General features: G+C 40.2%; 2 long non-coding RNA genes across 2 annotated transcripts; both read right to left on the bottom strand.

The window, feature by feature from the left end:
• Nucleotides 1-5535: 5535 nt before the first annotated feature.
• Nucleotides 5536-9781, bottom strand: LOC135307365 (uncharacterized). The gene is made up of 3 exons (XR_010368068.1): nt 9671-9781; nt 6586-6722; nt 5536-5641 (listed from the first exon to the last, which is right to left on the bottom strand). It is a non-coding gene; the product is annotated as an uncharacterized LOC135307365 (long non-coding RNA).
• A 3229-nt stretch (nt 9782-13010) lies between these two features.
• LOC135307364 (uncharacterized) lies at nt 13011-21141 on the bottom strand. The gene is made up of 2 exons (XR_010368067.1): nt 20982-21141; nt 13011-13126 (listed from the first exon to the last, which is right to left on the bottom strand). It is a non-coding gene; the product is annotated as an uncharacterized LOC135307364 (long non-coding RNA).
• Between the last annotated feature and the right edge of the window lie 1156 nt (nt 21142-22297).

Raw genomic sequence — 22297 nt, 5'->3', positions numbered from 1 at the left:
TGATGTGAAGGATGTGTGCAACCATATGTAATTATGAAATACACATGCAGTTGGTGTGTAATCCTAGGCCAAACTATGGTGCCCACTTGTAGAAGTTAGTGTAAAATCATAACTTCACACAAGCAATATCCAACCCTTAGCAGAACGTTTTCAGGTAGGGTTTTTTCCTTCTTTTGTAACATCTACTCTGCTATACCCATGAACTCAATTTCTTGTTAAATATGCAGCATGTTAGATGATTTGGATAATTCTAATATACAGTTAAAAAAACAGATCTGCTTTATGAGATGTGCATTATTTTCTTCTTCACCAGATGAGGAAAGAAAAGCCCATCTCCTTACAAACGTGAGAAATGAAACAGCAAGGAAAGATGTACTGGATGGTGGGGTTTTTTTCCCTTGGACAATTATTATTTGGATTCAACTTCTTTCCTAGGTTAAAGGCTTATTTATTTTTTCAACTGCCAACAAGCACTGCTTTGTTAATTAGAGCCATTTCACAGGTGCTTGTATCACTTCATGTCCCAGGGAGACTTGTCTGTGGGAATCATGAGAATTTTCTAATCATAACTCTGAGAATTTTCTGTTTTAATCTACACTTCTGCCCTTTGCTAAGGAACCCCCAAAAGCACTGAACATCTACCATTTTATTATCTACAGCAAGATTATGTCTGTAAGAAGACATTGCTTGTTATAAAAATCCTGGGAATCAGGATCTTTTTGGTGCTACATTATGTGCTAATTAATTATTTCTAACACTTGGCACAAAACAAGAAGAAAATCTTAAAATCAGCATATCTCATTTGTAACAATCCAAATATGTAACTAATATTACCACAATATTATGGTTCAAGCAAGGCAGGGAGAAAATAAATTCATAGCTGGACCACTTTAGGGGGAAAAAATTCAAATTTAATCTACCACCCACAAGGAAGCCAGAAGCCATGTTTGCTGTTGTTAAAAAAAAAAACAAACAAAAACCAAACAAAATCTCCCAATACATACTCACCCTTTTTGGTGCTGTGGATCAGATCCAAGGGATAACATCATGTTATCACACTGAGTGAGTGAAATCATGTTAGCAAGTGTTTTGATCTGAGTGTTGGTGGCACCTAACAGATATTCCCCAGGGCACTGGCAGGTCACAGATTCATTAGAGTAGTTGCTTTCCCAAAAAACTGTGATTCTTAACCATCTGTAGGAAAATTAGTTTTGCTAATCTTTCTGCTGATAGGCCATTCAGACACTGGGTCCTGTGAGTGCAGATATAACTCATTAATTATGATTATTATTAATTATTATGTAGGAATAAAGCATTACAAACCACGGGAGAAGCAAAGAGAGGAGACCAAGAGGCAGGAAGCAGGGAAGTTTGTAATGAAAATCCAAACAGGTAAAATAGCACTAGAAGACCATCCAGATAAGAAGGCAGAGAAAGGAAAGGGGGAAAAAAAAGAATTAGTGAATCCAGTTGATCCTGTGATGGAGTCTGTGTCGTCTTTCTCTACTTTCTGTCCTTTGTAAGGGTAATTGCAGTTTTCACATAGAGTTGTGGTTACATGGTGCATCCTGACACTCAGCTGTGGTCCCAGGACATTTCTAAGTTGCATAAAGCCCCAAAAAGCCTCACTGTAGTGCTTGTTGGCAGAGGAAAGGATCAGTGATGGTATTTCTGTCAGGAGAAATGCATGGAGTCTGAGCACTGTGTTTCACAGCTGTGCTGAGGATGGCAGCTGTCATCCTGCTGCAGACACAGGCAGGGATGGAGATGAGAAGGGAAAACTGGAGAAGTTGCTGTCACATAGGTAAACATGAGTTGTAGGCATTTATGTAAAGAGCTGTGTTCAACCTTTCCTTCACTACACTTTGATGCACTCTCTATCACGTGTGTAAGAGCCCTTGTCTCTGCTCAGATGTAAACTCTCTGGCAGAACTTTTAAAATGGATGTCTTTTTGAACTTAATGGAGCTGCCTCCATGCTTCAGACTGAGCTGGCAGGATTGGAGGCCTGATGGTGTGACAAATAGCAAAGGACCCCTGAAGGGCTGGGGAGGCCAGATTCCAGCTCTCATCAGATGGCACCTCATTGCTGCACAGACACAGGGCAGGGCTTGCACTAATTCTGTAATTTCTCCAGCACAGCTCATGTCTCCTGCTGTCCCCAAAAATAAAATAAATTTAAAAAAAAGAGGAGAAAACAATAGCAAAGCATGTCTCATACTGTGTTTGGGAAGTGCCAAGCAGCTTGTGGAGGCTGCTGCTGCAAAAAACGAGCAAATGACAGTGATGTGAAGTTAATGAGGATCAGGACAGTTGGCAGTGGAGGTTTCTGGGCTGCAGGAAGGAGGGGGCTCTCAGGAGGTCCCGATAAGCATTAGCAGTTTTGGATGCTCAGCCAAAACTTCTGTGGTTTGCCTGTTAGTACTGAATTTCTTTTTTGTTCAGCCGTTACTTTATACTGTGCGGTCTGGCCAGCAGTTGTACAACAGCATTTAAAATATACAACATGCTGTGAGACAGAATGCAGCTACCTTGTCAAGGATGCCAGCATTAAATTACAAAGAGGCTAGTATGCTCCATATATGGGATATGGCCATTTTGCCTGGAAAAGTCCAGATAGCCAACCTTTGTTATTGTTCAGTTCCTGCAGCAGCTGTCTTGAGCAGAGTAAGGGAGGGGGAGGAAGGGAAAGGAAAGGGAGGTGGATGATCCCAGTTGGGTTCATGAGAAGTCTGGCCTGGGAGAAAGAGATGTGGTTGGTGATCTTTCTTTGAATGAGTAAATGGAAGGAAAAGTGGTTGTATAATACCTCCTCAATGCTCATCCCAGGAAAGTGCAAGGGTTGTTTGCAGGGTGAATATAGCAGAGACTGTGATTATGGTTTTTGAAGTGAAACAGTGAAGAAACTCTACATTTACCTGTGGGTTTGGCTTTCTGTCCTGTTTTTTTAGTTTGCTAAAATTGATTTCTTCTTGAACCTTATTGGCTTTATGAGAAAATATATGGAGTAGGACATTTGAACAGCAACACTGCTGTGACATATCATAATCCTTGGTGTTCTTTTCATAGTAGTTAATTCTGCATTAGTGAAAATAAGTTCCATACTCTTAAAGGAGGTGGAACAAAGTTACCCCAGAAGCTGTGTGAGAATTATAGAGGAAATCTTAAAACGAACTTGCAAGAGAAAGAAAAAAAAGACACCAGATTAACTTTGAACTTGGGAGTCTCCCACACTGCAAATCAAGTGCATTGTCATACAAAGCACAGGTGTACACCACATGTACAGGTTAAAATCTAGTCCCAAGTGCTGTGATGACAGTTCTGTGTTCATAATGTATATATTCAAAAGTGTGTTTGTGTGTCTGCTATAAAATCAGGTAGGACAGGTATAGGGGAATTTCTTTCTAAGTTGCAATATTGTAAATGCAGCTTTGCTGTATTGGTATCAAAGAAACTATTCATATGTGAATTTGTCCTAGAGGTTTTTCTTTTCCTTGGAATAATAGTTTTGTAGACACCAATATGTAAATACTTATGTATGTGTCCCACTTAGAGACTTACAGAAAGATTATCTTTTCTGTGGCCTGATAAGAGGAGATGGAATTCTCTGCAGGAATAAGTCTGATACATGCTGTGGTAAGGGTATAAAAGGGCTGAAAACCCCTTGGTGGTTTCACAGTTTTTCACAGTTTTTAATTGACACAATGCAGCATAAATGGAAGAGATGAGTTAAAACAGACTGGGAGTTTGAAGAAAAAAAACAACATAAAGCTGTTTATCTGACATTGATAAAATAAAAATAGTTTTGCATCAGAAACATGCAAAAAGTCATGTTTCCCACCTGCTACCACAGTAGGTGTTTCAGCAAATTTTTGTTTGTAGCACAGAAGTTGAAAGCAGCACGTAGGTAGTTATGAAAAATCAGTGAGATTTTTTAATTGCAATTTTTCAGAAAAAAATTAGCAGTTTGACCTCTATGACCCAGTTTAGCAGGATCCACATAAAGCTTGGCACAAGATCAAACTTTATGGGCAGAAGCCTTTAGAGGATGTGTGGTATAAGGGATTGAACCCTCCAAAAAAAGCTCTGCTGCCTGTGTTTTTGAGATCCACCACCTTGGGTTATGAAAAGAAAGAGAAAAATTTGAAGAAGGAGAAAAGATGTTGCGCAAACTCTGAAATGAATCACTCTGTTGGTTTTGTTCATGGCGTGCACCTAGAAGCCCTGAGTCAGCTTTAGGCCAGCACCAGGCACCATATCCCACACATAAGAAATAAGGAGATTGCTGTCATCAGGCTCATACTGCTCGAGAGAGCTTTGCCAAATTGTTCTGCCATAAGAATGCACTTGTTGGCCAGACTGGAAACAAGAGAGAATTTCATAAAGAAGCCAACAGAAGTTTTGCATCAGCTTTGGTTTCTTCAGGCAACAACAATACCAGAACAGAAAATAAAAAATAAAAAGAAGAAAGATAGTGACTATTGTGCTTTAAGCATCTTTGGAATTAATTAAAAAACATGAAAGTGTTAGCAATGAGCTTTGTCAGTTTTGCTAAAAGGCTGATCAATATTTACATAATTCATTCATCCTGCTGAGTGAGAAACTGGCAGTCAGAATAGCATCACTTCTGCATAATACTACTGCAACAGGAAAAGGAAAATATTTTCTACATCCTGAACCAGTTACTTAAGGCCTCTCTACCTCCTTGGGAGTATGACAGAATCGATCAGCCAAGCTGAACAGCACTGGCATTGCAAACATTTATTCATACCATCTGGTACAGAGTCAACTCCAAGTAACAAAGGATTTTATTTTCCCACAAAGGCTGAAGGTTACATAAATGTTACCCACATTCTTGTGGCATCCCAACATGTTATTCTCACGTGCTGTAGAGAGATTGACAATTCCCAGACCAGAACAAGACAGACAGCCACAAAGATTCCTTCGCAGCACAATTGCTTACTAATACCACTAAATGTACGTTTTAGACCCCTTGAAGACCCTTATTGCACAGATAATGTACATGGCCCAACATGACAGGGAACACCTCCAGTGGTTAAATCCAAGGGTAGTAGTGTAGGATTTTTTACTGATATGGAATGACCACTAACTTGAACTCACTTTTGGCTCTACTTCATTCAGCTGCTCATAAATTAGCTTGGCATCCTGAACTCCTGAAAGTAAATACATATTTGATGCTTCACCAGTGTATAGTCAGTCACACTTGCTGATTTTTTTACTAAATATTCAGATGCCCACATGAAACTTGTTATCCTTCATCATAGCTATAAATATGCTCCGAATGAATTTTAATACTTAAATGTTTTGTAAAAAGTTCTGCAAAAAGAAAGGTTTAAGAATTACAGACAATCCTTCAGAGATTTAAATGATATGGGGGAAATGTGTAAAGAAAATGTATTTTCATAACTTCCAGAATCTTGTGCATTTTATTTACAGCCTTACTGTTAAGGCATTTATATAAAACACTTTCAGGCTTTCATGGCACAAAGACACACTGAGATCTGAAACGTGCACATTTTCTCACTTTCTGCTGGTCTCTCCCATGTATGAGGTGGTCTGATGGCCCAGCTCCTCCAGCAACTCCCACTCCATGCAAGGGGCCTTATTCTGCTGACACAAAGCTGCCAGGGAAATTTTATCTTTGAGCATAAGAAAAGTGGACCTAGTCAGAATAGGTTTTTCTTCCTCAAAGAAGCATTAAAGGAAAATATTAAAAAAAACAAAACAAAACAAAAACAAAACCCCCAAAAACAAAACAAACAAAAAACCCCCAAAACAAAAACAAACAAAAAACCAACCAAACAAAAAAACAAAACAAGAGAGGAAAGGAATTCAAATACTCTTTGGGAGAGAAAACACAGGTAGAAAATTTTTTTAAAGAGGAATTTTATGTGTTTTACATAAAAATGGAAGATTTGTTTCTCTGATGTCTAGTTCATAATTGTTTTCATGTTGTGTTATTCAGATTGTATTTTCCATGGAAGATTTAGCTCATGCTTCTTTTTTCCTGAGATAAATGAAGAGCTACAAATAAAATGTTATATTGGCTGCTCTGCTTTGATGGGAGCAGGTTTTCAACTGTAAAGCCTATAGGATCACTATGATAAGGGTCATGGCAAGTCTAGTTCTAAAGATGAATCAGGGGTGTAACATACACCATTGATTTTTATTTCCACAAATTAAAAAATAAATCCTCAATTCCTCATGAAGCTACTGAGATTGCCTGATGGCAGTAACAGAGAAATGGGAAAATAGAAAGAGATAGTAAAAACTTTCCAACAATCCTTTAAAGCTCTTCCTTTTAAACCTGAGCTGTGGCCATACATGAATTGTAGACTTCTATTCAATCCTGGTTTTAGAAGCTGCTATGGAAATTTCCATTCTGAAACATCAAACCAAGCTCAGGTCTTGCTGGATTTAGATGAAGAAAGATCTGTCTCTTTTAATATCTCAATTAGGTGAGAGTGTTGAGTGTTATCTTTAGAAAACAACTTAGGAAGTCCCAAAGTCAGACACTGTCAGAAGCTGCAAGGACTTCTGGAGGAAGAAATCACTGTATACCTACTCTGGTCATTTCTTTTCCTTAGCCAGGCAAAGCACTGCTAGGCATATGTCTCACCCACAAGCAGGAGCATGTTTGTGAGTTTGGATTTCATAATGGCTCACAGCTTTCTAGGTAAATCCTGAATGGCACTGGGCACTCTGTGGTAAGAACAAAAAAGACTTAAAATTTTCTCATTTAAAATTTTTGTCTCAATATAAAACTACTGACTGTCTCTCAAAAATTGCAGTATTTAGTCAGTCAAATAAGGCAAAAATCTGGCAAAAAAAGACCTAATTTATCCTTGTCTGACTGATTCCCAGTCACCTAAGAAAAGAAGCTGTCAAATGGAAAGTCAAATCCTGTGGCACCTACACAACAGAAGAAAGCAATGGGAATGTTCTCTGGGAGATCAAATAAGGACTAGAGTGTTTGATTTCTATAGCAAGAATAGTGCACAATTTCCAGATGTTTATGACTTTGAAGAAAAACTGGTTTAGAGATAAGGATCTCAGAAGAGCTCACAGTGAGTGCTGAGTGCTGTGCATATGAGACGTGCAATACTTCAACTTCTGATCCATATAATAAAGAAGACTTTCATTTAAGGCACCAGACAAGACTGTCTGTTGCTCATGCAATTCAGAAGTGTCTTAATGGCATAGTTACAGGCTTCTGTAAAGCTAAAAAATAAGAGGCCCATAAAGCCACAGCCCTTTCTACTGCTATAATGAGACAGCTTGGTCAAAACTTTAACATTCTTGACCATATTCCCAGCTTCCCCTTCAGGACTGTGCCAGGGTCCTACCAACCCATATTTCACAAAAGAATATATTTGGTTCATATTTGTGTATTGAATGAGTGGAAAGAACACTGTTCTGGTGATTTAAATGATTTTCTTGAGATGCTATGAGTAGATGGATGAAGGCGCTCAGGTATGAGTGAAAACAACATTGGCGAGAGAATCATTGTTACTTTCAGTGTTTATATTGCCATGGAAGGAGAAGGGTGAGGAGTTTGCAGGTTTGGGGTACGAACAGGAAACAAGAAGGTGTTTCAAAACAAAATCAACCTCCTTTGTGTAAACAGAAGTAGTTTTACCAAAGCAGTCAAAATCAGGAATTTAGTTATTTATCCCTTAGAGTATTATGGTTGTTTCAATTAATTATTGTTTGCCATTTAGATGAAAGGTAGGAATATCCTATTTCCTTGGTGCACGAGCTTTAAACTAGAGGTGTCTCCCTTCCTAGGTAGAGGGTTCAGAGACACTTCAGAAATGCACTGGAGGACCAGATTCTTCAGAATATTTGAATTTTATGACTGGAGTTTGATAAAATCAGTTAATTATGAAGGAATCTTTTATAATTTCTCAATCTAGTTGACCTTAAATCCTGCAGTTAGACAAGAAAACAGCAGCTCAAATAGTCGGACATTAGGAAAAAAACTGGTGATCAGATAAAGATCAGTATCAGAGTTAAACTAAACTACTTCATAAACTTGTGTTTAAGTACCATGAAATGTAGCACATGCTTAAGTGTCTCGATTATTAATCAGGTCCTTAAAATAGGCCCACAAAATAGACTTTAAGGGGCTTATCTTTTCTTCTCCTAGCAATGGAAAGTCTATAATGCCAGTGAGAGCAGCCTCCTAGTGAGACCATATCCTAATTCACCAGGTTTGCAGGGGCTGAGTGCCAGGGACTAAGAAACTACTACAGGACAGTTTGTGGCCTGTCGAGTTTTTAAACTGATTTTAACACTTTCATTGACCAGGTTAAACAGTGAATATTTTCAAATATTTTGCTCCTTCTCTGTCTATAAATCTATAGTTTAAAACAGGCATGTCCTTATTCAAAGTTTCTGTAAGAAAGAGACTCTTGTGTTAAACATTTATGTGTCACTGCTAGCTTTAAAAATTGCTCATCTTTAATAAAGTTACCACAAACTGTACAATTTATTTTTGCACAACAGGAGTCTATCTTTTTTCCCCTCTCCAGAAAATATACAAAAGCAGGTGGCTATATTTCCTGAGAAACATCTATTTGAAATGTTTACTTGTTTTAAGGTATACTTAGGAATCTTAAATGATCTCAAGAAAAACTTTTTATTAAGTCAAGTTTTAGTAGTACTTTTTCTTTTCACCCATTTTAAGTATTCTTGAAATCCAGATTTTATGCATTTTATGTCTGTGCTACTCATGAATTATTTTCAGATTAGGAAAAAAAATCCAAATAACAGTTGAAAAATACAACATGTGGTAAATGTTTTTCAAGTAGTTTGCTCAGTGGTTACAGTTCACAGGGAATGCCTAAACACATGTTTATGTGGCTTAAATTAATTTCATAATTATTGCAAACTATTGATACTATAAACACAGCACAACAGCTGAAAGGATTCCAGTGGACATTGTGGAAAAATCCTGTCCAATCTATTTTAAAAGGGTGAAATATAAAAGTCAAATAATTTCAAAAGTATTTTCTTGGGTTGTTGTCTTGTTGGTTTGGTTTAGGGTTTTTTTGGGTGCGTTTTTATGGTTTTCACTTAAAGATTCTGGATTGCAACTTTTGGAATAGCAAAAGAGAGGTTTGGTTAATGAAATGAAAAAATCTTTTGAATGCATATTCCTAGATGAAATCATAGTTTTACAAAGAGCCCTTTTTCCTAGTGAAGTTCACAAATTAGATTTTGTTACTGGTAATGTTACCATTTTTGGCAAACTGGAGTTTTATGAGCATTTTTGGCTGAGAAGCCCTGTAAATCTGAAATAGCTTTGCCCTTCATGCATACAACCATGAAATGACACAAAATATTGACAGAAGTGAGCCCCTTTTCCATGAGGGCTCCCCGGCAGGTGGGTGGCGTGGCAGCCTGGATGAAACAGGATTCTGCACAGCTCCTGCCCGTGCCCATAGCTCCCAGCTCCGTGGATTTTGTTGGGATTTGAAAGCATTTAACACCCTGCAGTCAGTCAGGCCTGGGGGCTTGGATCACCCAGCCTGTGGGGACCAGTAGGTTCATGGCTGAACTCAGTGATCTTGGAGGTCTTTTCCAACCTAAATTCTGTGACTCCAGGCTCTTGCTTCCCATCCAGCTCGGAGCAGTACTTCCACTACCTGACACAGCCACTTTAACCTCTTGAGCCTCTTTCTGATTTATGAATTTAGACATGCTTGTAGGCCTCAAAATGGAGGGATGGATGGACATGATCCAGCTGGAATGCTGGGGTTCACATTGTATTCCTTTTATTCTGTCACAACTCTGCTCTCTGTGATTTCACTGGGGTGTTTAGCACACCATGCCACACTATGACCAGGGGACTTTCCTCCTTCATATTACAAATAACAAACTACTGAATAGCTGGGGTGTTTTTTGATATTCATTTTACTCATAAAGAAACAAATTATCAACTGGAAACCAGGCAACTCCCACAGAGAATTTTAGACATGAAGGTGAAAAGTAGATGAAAGTTTATTTCATCTTCTTTATCTGGGAAGATGCTACAAATGTGGACATGCATTTCTACAGAGCAAATTTGAAAGTGTTGTGTAACTCATGTTCAAAATAGTAATTGAAATGTATAGTGTTTATTACGTTCCCATATGTTTGCAATCGAGGTATGTCTCTATTGGATGGGAAGCAAAAAGCTATAATTTGCTGCTTAGCATCAGAGCTGTTGCACATTCATTTAAATCGCTTTATTTATCTTCTTCCCCATAAAGAACCTTCCATACTGTAAATTTATTGAATGGTTAATGGCCCAAAAGTATGGGGTTCATTACAAAATGAAGTATTTATTGCAGTGTTAATTAAATAAAAGCATTGTAATCTTTCCAAATTGAACAATTATGCTCATTTGAACATTTTAAACAGAAAATCTTTTATATACTAATTGAGTTGCGTAATGAAAAGCACGTGTAATGGAAATTTTAATCAAAACAAATACTGAAATAATTTGAACACTTTTTACAATATAAAAGGTCTACCTCAGTTTTTATTAGAAATATTATAACAGCCAGATTAGTTTCAGAACTCATGACCTTTGAGTGCGGTATATTATTTCTGAGCTGATAGGCCACCCTCACATACCAGTTGGCTAACCCCTTAAACATCAAAGTTACTGCTTGGCTACCAGCCCCAAACCATGACAGACTGGCTGCGAGCCCAACACTTGACAGGCTGGCTCTGGGCCTGCAGCGGGGCTGACAGCCCTTTCTGGAGGGCTGATGGATGGTGCTGGCAGCCCGCGCCGCGCTCCCGGGGCACGGAGCCGCGCTCGCTCCTTCGCGCGGAGCCTCCGCGGCCCTGCCGGAGGTGGCACCTCGCCCGCTGCCCGCATCACGGCGTGTTCACACCCAGCTCTTGGTTTATTTACCCCAGCCAGCCTGCAATATCTGCAAGTTTATTTACCCCGTTCCGCCCAGACTGCGATATCTGCAATTATATTTCTAACAGCTCAGTCACCTCGTAGCTGCATTTTCTTCTGTGTTCAAGGCTGTTCTTCTGCTTGGCTCTGTTTCTTGGTCTGAACTTGTGCTGGCTTTGTTTTATCATTTGCAGACAAAAGCTGAATAATGTGTATTCATTTGCGAATATGAAGAAAATTCCTGAAAGATGAAATTGCATGCCACAGGCTTGCAGCTGAATTTTTTTCTGTTCACAGGAATACACATAACCCAGTGTCTTTTACTGGGAGTTTTCTTGTTTGTGGACTGCCATTTCCTGCATTCAATTCCCATTTAACAATATTAAAGTGAGGGAAAAGGAAAGGGACTGTTTAGATCTTTTTCTTGGCCTGATGCAGTTGCACTGTAAGGGGAGTGGTCCATTAGCTGACATGAAGATTTTGCTGGGGTTATTGAGAGATTTAAGATAAATCTCCAGAAAAAATACCAAGTAATTAAAAGGTATCAGCCTTAAGCTGACAGTATATTGATGAAAATGCTTTGGAAGCAAATTCCTACTCAGTTTATCCTTAAAGTGAACAATTTTTTATTGGAATGTATAATAGTTATCCCTTACAATGACTGAACATATAGGTTTCTGTAATGGAAATGACTTAATTTGGTAATAAATGGACCTAATTGAACACAAGTGAAAAAAATGCAGTTTTGTTAAGCAAAGAGGCTATATTTTAGATCTAAATCTCAACAAACACCATGCACATGAAATAACATGTATAGCAAGGGATTTTAATGAAGATAAAATAGTATCTAAAATGTAAAATCTTCAGAAGTGGTGAAAGCCCCTGTGCTGGGGATGATTTTTTGCCTTGTGTGCACTGTCTCTAGAGGGTAAAGCAGGTTATTCCTTCACTCTGGCTCATCCCAGGGGAACCTGTATGCATTAACAATCTCTCCTGTCACACAATTTGTCTTTGGAGCAGTTTGAGGGCAGGCTGAACCTTATCATGATGGGCATTCACATGGTACTGGTGAAGGTGAGTGATTGCCAACAAGTTATGACTGATATTTGTAGATCACTGCTAATGGGATGTGACAAACCCTAGTGAGGAGTCAGCTAGAGCAGCCTTTTATATTTCAAAAGCCATTTTCATCCCTTCTCTCAGAAAGTCTGAATGAAGAAGGAAAGGAACCTCTCACAGTGAAAACTTGTTCTTATTTTTCTTCTATTAGTTTGGAGTGGATGTTCTGCTGTTCAGAGCAGTCAGTGCAAGCAGGAGGAAATCTGGCTGTGGACTTCTGAAGTTATCCCATCACAATCTAGCAAGCTAGATGAGAAAAAAACCCCACACATGAGGAACAAATATGCAGAACAATATATATGCAGATCACAAAGCCTGCCTTTATGTATAGGAGTGATTAATGCCATGACCAAAGGTAGTGTTGAAAATATGACCATGTTGTTATTTATTATCTATAGCCTTTACCACCTAAACCACTGCAGAACAGATTCTTCTTTCCTGGGTAGTAGAGAGAGAACATTTCCAGCCAGAAGAGATCTAACTGCTTAAAAGTCCAGGTGACCGAAACTAAAATGACTTCACAAGTTTATTTAAGTTAATATCCAGACTTTGCTTCCTAACTAAGACATCTAAGTTTCACTTAAGAAAATGGAAAAGAGGGGAGCTTTTGCTTTTTTTTTTTTTTTTTTTTTTTTTAAATAAAGCAGGGAAACCATTTTCAGTCTTATTGTAACCATCTGTGGGAAACACCAAGACAAATGTACTCAAGATAAAGGAGCAGCAGACAAAACATCACTGTGTGCACCCACCCAAAAGCAGGTTTGAGAGTTCAGCAGCCCATGGGTCAATCCAGGGCACTGGGAGTAGGGAGTATCCTGCACCCCTTAGGCAGAGCTGGGGGCAGCCTCCAGGGAGGGGAAAGGGGTTAAAGCATGACCATAGAGAATTGGAATTTTTGCTGCTGAGGGCCTGCAAGGCATGGAGATGAGGGTGTTGCTTCTGGAGAAGAAGTCTTCCTCCACAGGCTCTGACCTTTTTGTGGGACAGCATCCACCTGACATGGTGCAGGTGTCCCATCTTCCCCAAGGCAGTTGCACTCAGATGGAAAATACCATCCAGATCAATACAGCTTTCAGTAGTACTTTTCCTGCAGAACAGGAAAAAAAAGAGTAATTTATTTTGCCTGTAAATGAAAATATTAACTCTTATACCGCTAATAACTATTACAAGAAGGATTGGGAGCTTCATTCCATGGCATGTTCATGAACAGCAGCATGTTCATGAGCAGCAGCTCCCACAGACAGGCCTGCACAGGGGCTGCTGCCTGCTCCCCTTGTCCCCACCCCACTGAGTCCCACCAGCTCCCTCCTCTGCCTGACCATCAGGCCTGGCAGTGGGTTTGGCTTGCTGGGCATTCCCTCCTGTCCTTCCATGGTTATCCACAGGCACAGCAGTGTTTTATGGAGAATGGAGAGGTGTCTCTGGTGTTCCTAATCCCTGCTCTTTGCTGGGTCTGGAGGAAGGCAATGGGATACAGTTGGAAAGCAAGCATCTTGTCTGGTAAAATGTTCCTAAACCTGGTGGAGTGCTGGGAGTAGACTTTATTCATTGCACTAAGCAGAGATCTATTCAAGAACAGAGACAGAAATATCTCCCCAAAAGCCAAAGTCCGGCAAGATACAGGAAGGAGGAATAAGGGTTACAACTTTTATCTCAAACATATTAGCAGGTGTTGAAGGAAACTCAAATTCGTCTACTTCCAGGGGTTATTTCAGGATTATGAAAAAGTGACATAAAGAAGGGCTGTTTCTCCTGCAATTGCCTCAAATTAATCATTTTAATCTTATTTTTACATGATGTCTCATGTTACTTGGGATTTGGAGGTAAATCTCCCAATTGTTCCTGCTAGCCAGTGTGTTTCCAGAGCACAAATTCCTGGGAGGTGTGCTCCAAGACACCTCCTGGGCTGCTGCCATCACTGTTGCCACAGGGTGGTTGTCCTGGAGCTAAATCCCTTTTCCCCCAGAGAAGCAGCCAGTGCTGCTCTGGGGCCCACGGGATGGAGCCCCTGTGCCTGCACTGCTGCTCGCTGGGGCAGTGAATGTGCCCAGGGGGCTGAGCCTGCCCTCAGCAGCTGCAGGGAAAAGGGCTCACATGTGCCCAAACCTTGGAGCAAGGGAGGGAGCAGAGCACCTTTCCTGCCTTTTATCACACGAAGGTGTTAATTTTGGATATCATTTAGGGGCCTGTCATAGAATTGTTGTTTGAGTTCTACACACTCACCCGCCCTAACAAGAACCCTCCCTTGTAAGCATTTTGTTCTCAGTATATTAAAGCCAAAACTGGACTGTCAGCTCTTCACTGGTGCCACTACAATTTCTCTGTTTTAACTTTCATTGGAGCTAAATGCATCCAGCTCACTGTGTTCAGCTCAGCTGGTGGAGCACGCTGCTGGTGACACCTGGGTTCATATGGGCTGTTTGCTCAGGAAGTTGGGCTCATGGATGCCCACTGTGGGGCCCATCCAACTCAGACTATTCTGTGAGTTTTTAATTTCCAGTCTCAATCAAGTTTAAGATCTTTGATGCTGAGCTATGCACAGATTAAAAGACCAGGTCATATCTCAGAGTCCCCCTTTTTTACAGGACATAAAATGTAGTGAGTTAAAGAAAAAGAAGACTGATTGTCTTAGCAGAAGTCAAATGCAGGAACCTGAGTAGTGGTTTGACATAGGGGTGGCAGAATAAATATCCTGCTTTTTTAAAGCTTTCTAATGTGATATTTCTTTTAATCAATCAGTTTGGTATCACTCATTAAAGACATTTAGCTGTTAATTCTCCTTGATTTTAGTGAAAGACAGGCATTCAGGTGTTCTTGAAAATCCCACAGGTCACACATGTCTAAAAAATGTCTAAAAAACCATTTACATTAAATGGAGAAAATATCTTCATCACAGAGAAATTTGAGGTTAAAATAGGCTAGAAGATAGTAGGATTTTTTGGTTGTTGGAATAATGTGAGTCAGGTCTAAATACTTAAAATAGACCAGAGGGACAGGGGTCCTGGTATTTGACTGTTAATCACTGGTGTGGTCAAAATGGGCCAAATTCTACAGCCATTACTCAGGCAAACCCCTATGAAAAATCAGCGTAAGGTTTGCCAGGGTAAAGATTTGGACTTGCAGTGGGTGACTGCTTAGTCTTTTATCATTTGTTAGATCAGCAAACTCCTCTCAGCATGCAGCGTGCACACAGGATATAATTTAGACCACCTACAGAACAGCTTGTCTGATTCCTAACTGCAAGCCATTAAAAACTAGAATGTAAATATGATATTTGAGCCAGTAGTGCCATCAACATAGCATGGATTTCTGCTCTGAAATCAGAGGCATCTCTTGCCTGACTGGATTTCACAACCACTGTTTGTTTATGAATTGTCTTCTTGAGGTTCTGAAGATAAAAAGACCCTGAGCTGGTAACACACTGCTGATTTAAGGACTATAATTAGATTAGAATATTGTCTGTCTTTGGTTTCGTTGCAAAAGCACAGAGAGAGAGAAATTTTTCTCACCTGGATGCTGCTTTACATTTGGAGCAAGTTCCCTGACTTCAGCTTCTGGGTTGTGCAGGAGCTGGGCCCGCAGTGCCCTACATGAAAGGTTACTTTTAATTAGTGCTAGAACAGCCTTCAGGAGCTAAATAAACTTTGAGCCCCTATTCTCTCAGGAGCCATAGCATGCATGCCAAGCCTTTAGAGCTAATCTGAGTGACAGAAGCATAATAAAAACCACTTCAGGAGCTGGGGGAAACCGAATACCAGAGATCTGGAGAACCTGTGTGTCAGGGCACAGGGAAGGTGAAAACACAGCCAGGAGTGGGAGCCTGGGTGGCAATCAGTGCCCTGCATGAGCAGCACCCACTGCCAGCACTGCCCTGGCTGCTCTCATCCTTCAGTGGATTTTGTGCACCCTGTTCTTATGGTTCTCTCGGTAACTTTAAGCACTCGAGAGTCATAGCCATTTATAGTGAATGGAATTTCAGTGGTGTTTATATTTCCATGTGAAAACCACGGATATGATGACTTAGTCATTTATGTAACATTAGGGGATAGATGAAGATGGGAATCCTGGCCTCTTTCCATCCTAAAACATGTCTTATGTTTGTAACATTATACCACATTTCTTTGGAGAGATTTTTGCTGCATTGATGAATTCGTGGCTAATGGAGTTTTATCGTAAAATTTCTGCACACAACTAAAAATTACATGTAATTATATGTGCAGAAACAAAGAAAAAAATATTTGGGTTGGAGTGCACAACTTTAATTTGGTTATACTCAATCCCATGGGGTAGTTTTTCTTTCAAAAACAAAGTAATTAAATAGCAGTAATGATATTTTTGCATGAAGACTGAGTGACATAAGGTGGCTTATTAATGACAACAAAAAGAACAGTGGAATTAAATGTATCCCTGGTGTAAGACAGTTGCTAAAAACCAACAGTACCACTGGGACTAATTTGGTCTAAAATTGTTTCCCAAGGCTGCTGCCATGTGAAAACTTCTTATCTTAGAGAAAAAGGGGACAGTGACCTCACTTTACATTTGCTTTCTTTTTCACTTGCCTACTTCCACTGGTTTCAGGGTGCTTGTACAGGTGAAAATGAGGACAGAATTTCATCCAACCATGTAAATAGGTACCAAAATTTAACGTCCTGCAGGGAAAAGAGCATGCGTTGAATCTACCCTTTTCAAAGGGTTGCAAACACCATGGCTACAACATTAGTGTAGCTTAAATATGTCCAGAGGCTGTGCTAAACTGGTGAACCATAGCCAGGAAACTCCATGTTGTCTGAAGAATGATGAATTTCTAGAAGCTTCAGTTGTACCTCACAAGATGAAATGACAAGTCATCGTTTTTAAAGTAACCTTTCAGATTTCAGAGAAAGATCCAGATGAGTCAGTGCTACCCTGATCATGGTCAGGAATCAACTCTGTAGTTACAGGGTAACTGATGAGTAAGAAATGCCCCTGTGTTTGGAGCACCTCCTGAAGCATGTTGTTAAACTAATACTGAAATACTCACTGAGCAGGTTGTTGTTAGTGATTATCAATTAGAAGCTTGCTAAATTCAGCTTGTTTTGCTTGCAGAAATGTTGCTGTAATTAAGGTCTGATCCAAAAGTCACCATCTCTGTATAAATAATTTAATTCAGTTCTATACAGAAAAGCAATTCTGGTGGTTCAGCATGCAAGTGCTCCGTGTTGATAAATCTTTATGCATGTGTGATACAGGAAAAATAAATTCAGAGAGGAAATCTAATTCAGCTTTAAATTTCTAAGAAGTAATTTTAGGCAACAGTGAATAAAAATAAATATTAAATTATGAAGCATAGGTTGATGGCTTCCACTTAACAATTTTAAAGCTAAATTTATGCATGGGAGGATTAATATAGAACAATAACACTGCACCCTCCTGAAGGCCAGAGGTTGAGAAAGAATAATACATCAATGTTATACTGAGATATAATACTCTATACCCTATTTTTTTTTTCAGAATAACATGTTTTTCTTGGATAGAAGAATTGTGTGTCAGCTCCTAGCCATTTACAGTTTCTTCTGGCATCCAGACTTGGGAAGCTAACATTTATCTGGTTGGGCTATTAGCACCTTACAGCCCAGTCAGAAACTTTCTTTAGTCCCTCTACTAAATAAATTTAAGAGAGGCTAGGAATCATAGTTTTCTCTTTACAGATGCCCTTTAACCTCTGTGACTGTTCCTAGCTGTACATTTATTTACATAAGACACAGTACTTCTGTTAAACACTGGACTGCCTACCTCAAGAATTATTTCCTGCAGAGGGGGGAAAAAAAACCCCCAATGCTTCAGTTTTCATTTGTCTCAATGTAATCATCCCCTGTGATTTAAAAGGTGGGAATATGTTGATCTTCATTACATCACTGTTTTAAAGGAATGATAATATGTACACAGCCAGCTTGGGTGCATGGGTTGGAATCAAGTTAATTTTATTCTGAAAGGAATTTAGTGAGCACTGAACAGCTTGGTTCACAATGTATCTTAGCTATGGATCCTAATAATAGCTGGGATGGTGTTGTAGAGAGGCCAGAATGGCAGCTGGCTTGGCTGACTATTGAGCTGTGTCCCAGATTTCTTCAGCGTAAAATTTAGTTTGAAAATGTCTCATATAGGATCTGGGCACAGCAGGGCTTGTTTTGGGTTTGCATGGCCCAGCTTTGGTAGCCAGACCCAACAGGCTTTTACTGGATGCCACCACCCCCACCCCCACTGAAATCCAGAAAAGAAATTTGTCAGAATCCAGCAACTCTTCCCAGCAGACTGGGAATCTTGTGGTCCTAATTCAAGACTACTTAAGGATCAGAAAAGTGTCTGAAACAAGGATCAGCTTTAAAACCAAATTTTCACAAACATCTTGGTGCTGTTGCTGCTGTCACTGCAGCTCACTCAGTGTGGGTCTCCCCTGCCCTGGTGTTGCACTGCACTCCCCTGTTTGGGGCTCCCTGCAGAAGGCTCGGAGCCCACCGTGCCTGAGGGGTTCCAGGGCAGGGCAGTGACCCCACAGATCTCCTCTGAGGGGAAGGGGGTGTCCTTGGGAGAGGCACAGTTCCCCTGGCCAGGGAAGGGAAGCAGCTGTGGGGTTTCAGAGCCTGCTGGCCCTGTGCTGGTGCATGGTGCATCCTCCCCACAAACATTTCCTGTGCCCTGTGCAGTGTCCCAGTGCCACTCAGTGCCATGCAGGAGGCTGAGACAGAGCGTTGGGAATTCCAGAATGCCTCTCTCTTCACTTAAAGGAAATACAATCCCATAGGTAATTATTTCACTGCTGAAGGATGGCTTTCCAGGCATGGTACCTTCCCTTTTACAAAATCTATGTCTGTTTTATCTAAACCACCAGAAATCATAATAACTGCCCTCCTCCCCCCTGCCTTTTTTACACATAAATTTGCTATCATTCCTTCTCATACTTGAATGTTCTCCCACCTGTCCTCAATTTAATCCATGAATGTAAGCACATAAATCTTTGTGACATTTTGGCAGAAAGTACCTATTTTCAGATGACTCCTTTAGGAAACTCTGAATCCAGGTGTTTGTTTTTTGTATAAAATGTTGCAAAAGGGGAATTTTAATGTGACCATGCAACCAAAGAACTGGTTACATTTGAAATTCTGTAAAAGGGTGGGTTAGCATGCATGTAAACTTTGTGTGTCTTTTCCACACCCTGAGTTATATTCTGAGAGCTGTATGATAATTACTGCACCATCTGTAAAGGGAAGGAATATGGAATTTTACTGCTACAAGCATGTGATTACACAAACTTTGTTATGTGTAAAGAACATGCACTGGATATTTAAAAGTCCTTTATCACATTTGACACATAGGGATGAAAAGTGGAATGCTGCTTGCAAAATATATTTTTGGGATGAGGTGAAAAAAGAAAAAAAAAAAGAAAAAGAAAAAGAGCTGAAACAGTTGGCTATTTTTCTTTGGCCAGATGGTTTCCAAACAAAGATCAGAATCTATTTGAAAGACTGATCATAAGGTCTGGACTGAATAGCTTTGACATAAGGACTGCAAGGCCTGAAGTTTCAAATCCTTTCACCTTTAGTTACTATGGGGCCTATAGGATCCCCACCCTTTTGAAGGTTGTATGATGAATTAAAAGAGAGGTGTTCACTCTTTCTACCAGATACTGAACAGGGAACAGATTTCCTATTTATTAAGTGCTGTTCTTCAGCCATTGGGAAGAAAAAAATCTCTTGCTCTTATAAGGTTGTTCAGATTTCTGACCAGACTGAAAATGCCTCCCCAATTAACTGATTAAAAAACAAATCCTTTGTACCTAACCACATGTGTATGGATTTCTTAAAAAGAAAATACATAATAATTCTTTGTTTTTAAGGTGATGATAAATCCACAGTCTTTTACTGTTTTCCCAAAGGTGAGATGAGCAGCTGGTCTTGCTTTGGTTATTAGGATGAATAACTGACTTGGAAAAAACTTGGAAAAGCAGGATGGGGGAAGAAAACAGAACCAAAAAAAAAAAGGTCAAAAAGTAAACAAGAAGAAACTCTGTCACGGAATCTGGTGACTTTTTTCCTCTCTGATGTAAAATCTTATCATGGCCTTCCCCCTTCCCTGAAAAGCTCTGTGGAAGCAGATCCCCATCTCGCACACACCTTTTTCTCTGCAGGCAGGAAGGAGGGGAGGACCACACAGGACAGTGGTTACTCTATCTCTCTCTTAGCTCACTCTCCTGGCAGCCAGGCCGATGGGCTGGAGATAAGGGCAGTACAAGGACTTAGGCAGAGGATAAGAGCATTCATTGTTCCAACACTGATATTCCCTACTATAGAGAGACCATTTTTCCCCTTTAAATCCCGTAATCACTTATATTTTCCAGAACAAAAAAAAAGACCGTTTCTCTTTCGCCTCTAATGGACTAATCCTGCAGAAAGGCTTCGCTCTGAATTCACACTTTTCTATAGGGCCACAATCTCTTTTCCAGTGAAAAGGTTAACTCGAAGCTCCTTGCGGCGGCCGGGAGCGCTCCCGAGGCGGCCGCACAATCGGCGGCGCAGGAGGGGAGTGGCAGCTGCCGGTGCCCTGCTCGGCATGGATGGATGGATGCCATGGCAGCCGCAATGAGAGCCCGCTGCAAGGATTGATGCGGGGATTGTGCTGCGGGGACCGCAGCCTGCAGCTGCCGCCAGCAGCAGCGCCAGCCCCGCGGGGTGCGCGGGGGTCTCGGCTGGGGTGCCCGAGGTGCTGCTGGCACCTCCACGGCTCGCTGTGGCACAAATAACACACCTGGAGGGGAGCAAAGCCAGCCCCTCCCGCTGCTCCCTCGGCGAGCGATTTCTGAGAGAGAAAATTGAGATTTGGATGGACCTGGAGAGCTGGCTGTTCCTGCTGCTCTTTTGGCATCATCAGAAAAATCCCTTTAAAATTCCGATTTCCCATGAACTTACCCATTCTGATCTGAATTTCGGGTGCAGGGATTCCCGCTGGCCACCCTAATCTCCCGCCTGGGCAAAGGATTCTTTTCATGCTGATGGCACAAAGACTTTGTGGCAAGTTTTGCACAGCATGCGCAAATGAACCAATCTTCTGTTTGCAACCAGGAGGAGAGTTAGTTCTTTCTTTCTTTCTTTCTTTCTTTCTTTCTTTCTTTCTTTCTTTCTTTCTTTCTTTCTTTCTTTCTTTCGAGTATTCAGTTCATAGTGGCTTGTTTCTTTTACTCATGCAATGTATCCCAGGGTAGAGAGGGAGTTTCCTGCCAAAAATCGAAGCATATTCTACTTTTGTGGAGGAAATAGCATTAGTGTTCAGAAATAGCGCTTTACATCTGCTCCAGAAATACAGAGCACTTTATATAGAAACATTATGCTGCTGATAAAACCGATTTATAGGATGAAATTATGCCTTAGCTTCAATGGGACTTGTCCATGAACATCTGAGGGCAGATTGTTTCTTGAAGGCTTATGTTGCACACTTCTTTCCTCCTGAATGCCAGTCCCAGCTGCACCAGATATTCTCAAATAAAAATTAAAGATAGCTGTTGCTATCTAAAGTAAATATAAACTGAACAAGAGGTTATTAATATTAATCTCTAAAACAGAACGGGGAAAAAAAAAAGATCAGTAGATATTTCTCATGTGTAAAAGGAATTGTCTTCTATGGGACCTGATTGAAAATCTCCTTTGGTACCTAAGCAATGACATTTTCCAATCTCCCATCAGCAGCATTGTCTACATCTAACAGGCAGCAAAGTAAGGACAGACCATCTTGGTTTTGTTTTTTTTTTTTTCTTTTTAAACTGTGATCCCATGACACTGAAGATGTGGAGAACTGTAGGGTTTCTGTGTTAAAGATTGAATGATTGAAATCATACAGGTCTCAGTGTCAAGTTCCAATTTTTCTTAGTAGAAGTGTCAGTAAATTCAGGGGTCTGGGCCCAGTCTGAGCATTTTCTTAGTGAATATCCTGCTGATTTCTTCTATTCTTTCATTAGAAAGACTCTTTTATAAGCAATGCTAAAATGCTGACTGTCAAAGAAGAAAATACCCAGATTTTTTACAAAACTAGTCAATTTTATATCAATTATTAAAAACTTCCGATTTTCTTAATAGAAGATGCATTTTGAACAAATATATTTGTATGCTACCTAGTGCTTAGCAGCTCCAGCTTTTATTTACTCTAAAAAGGATGAAAATCAGTTTTTTTAAGATCCTAGGACTGCACAATGCTCACAGGCTGTTTCAGCATAAAACTTCACATCTGAAAT

The sequence above is a fragment of the Passer domesticus genome, chromosome 9, assembly GCF_036417665.1.
Source record: "Passer domesticus isolate bPasDom1 chromosome 9, bPasDom1.hap1, whole genome shotgun sequence".
Taxonomy (NCBI): domain Eukaryota; kingdom Metazoa; phylum Chordata; class Aves; order Passeriformes; family Passeridae; genus Passer; species Passer domesticus.
The sequence above is the reverse complement of the archived record's forward strand: the minus strand, read 5'-3'. Positions and strand labels throughout refer to the sequence as shown.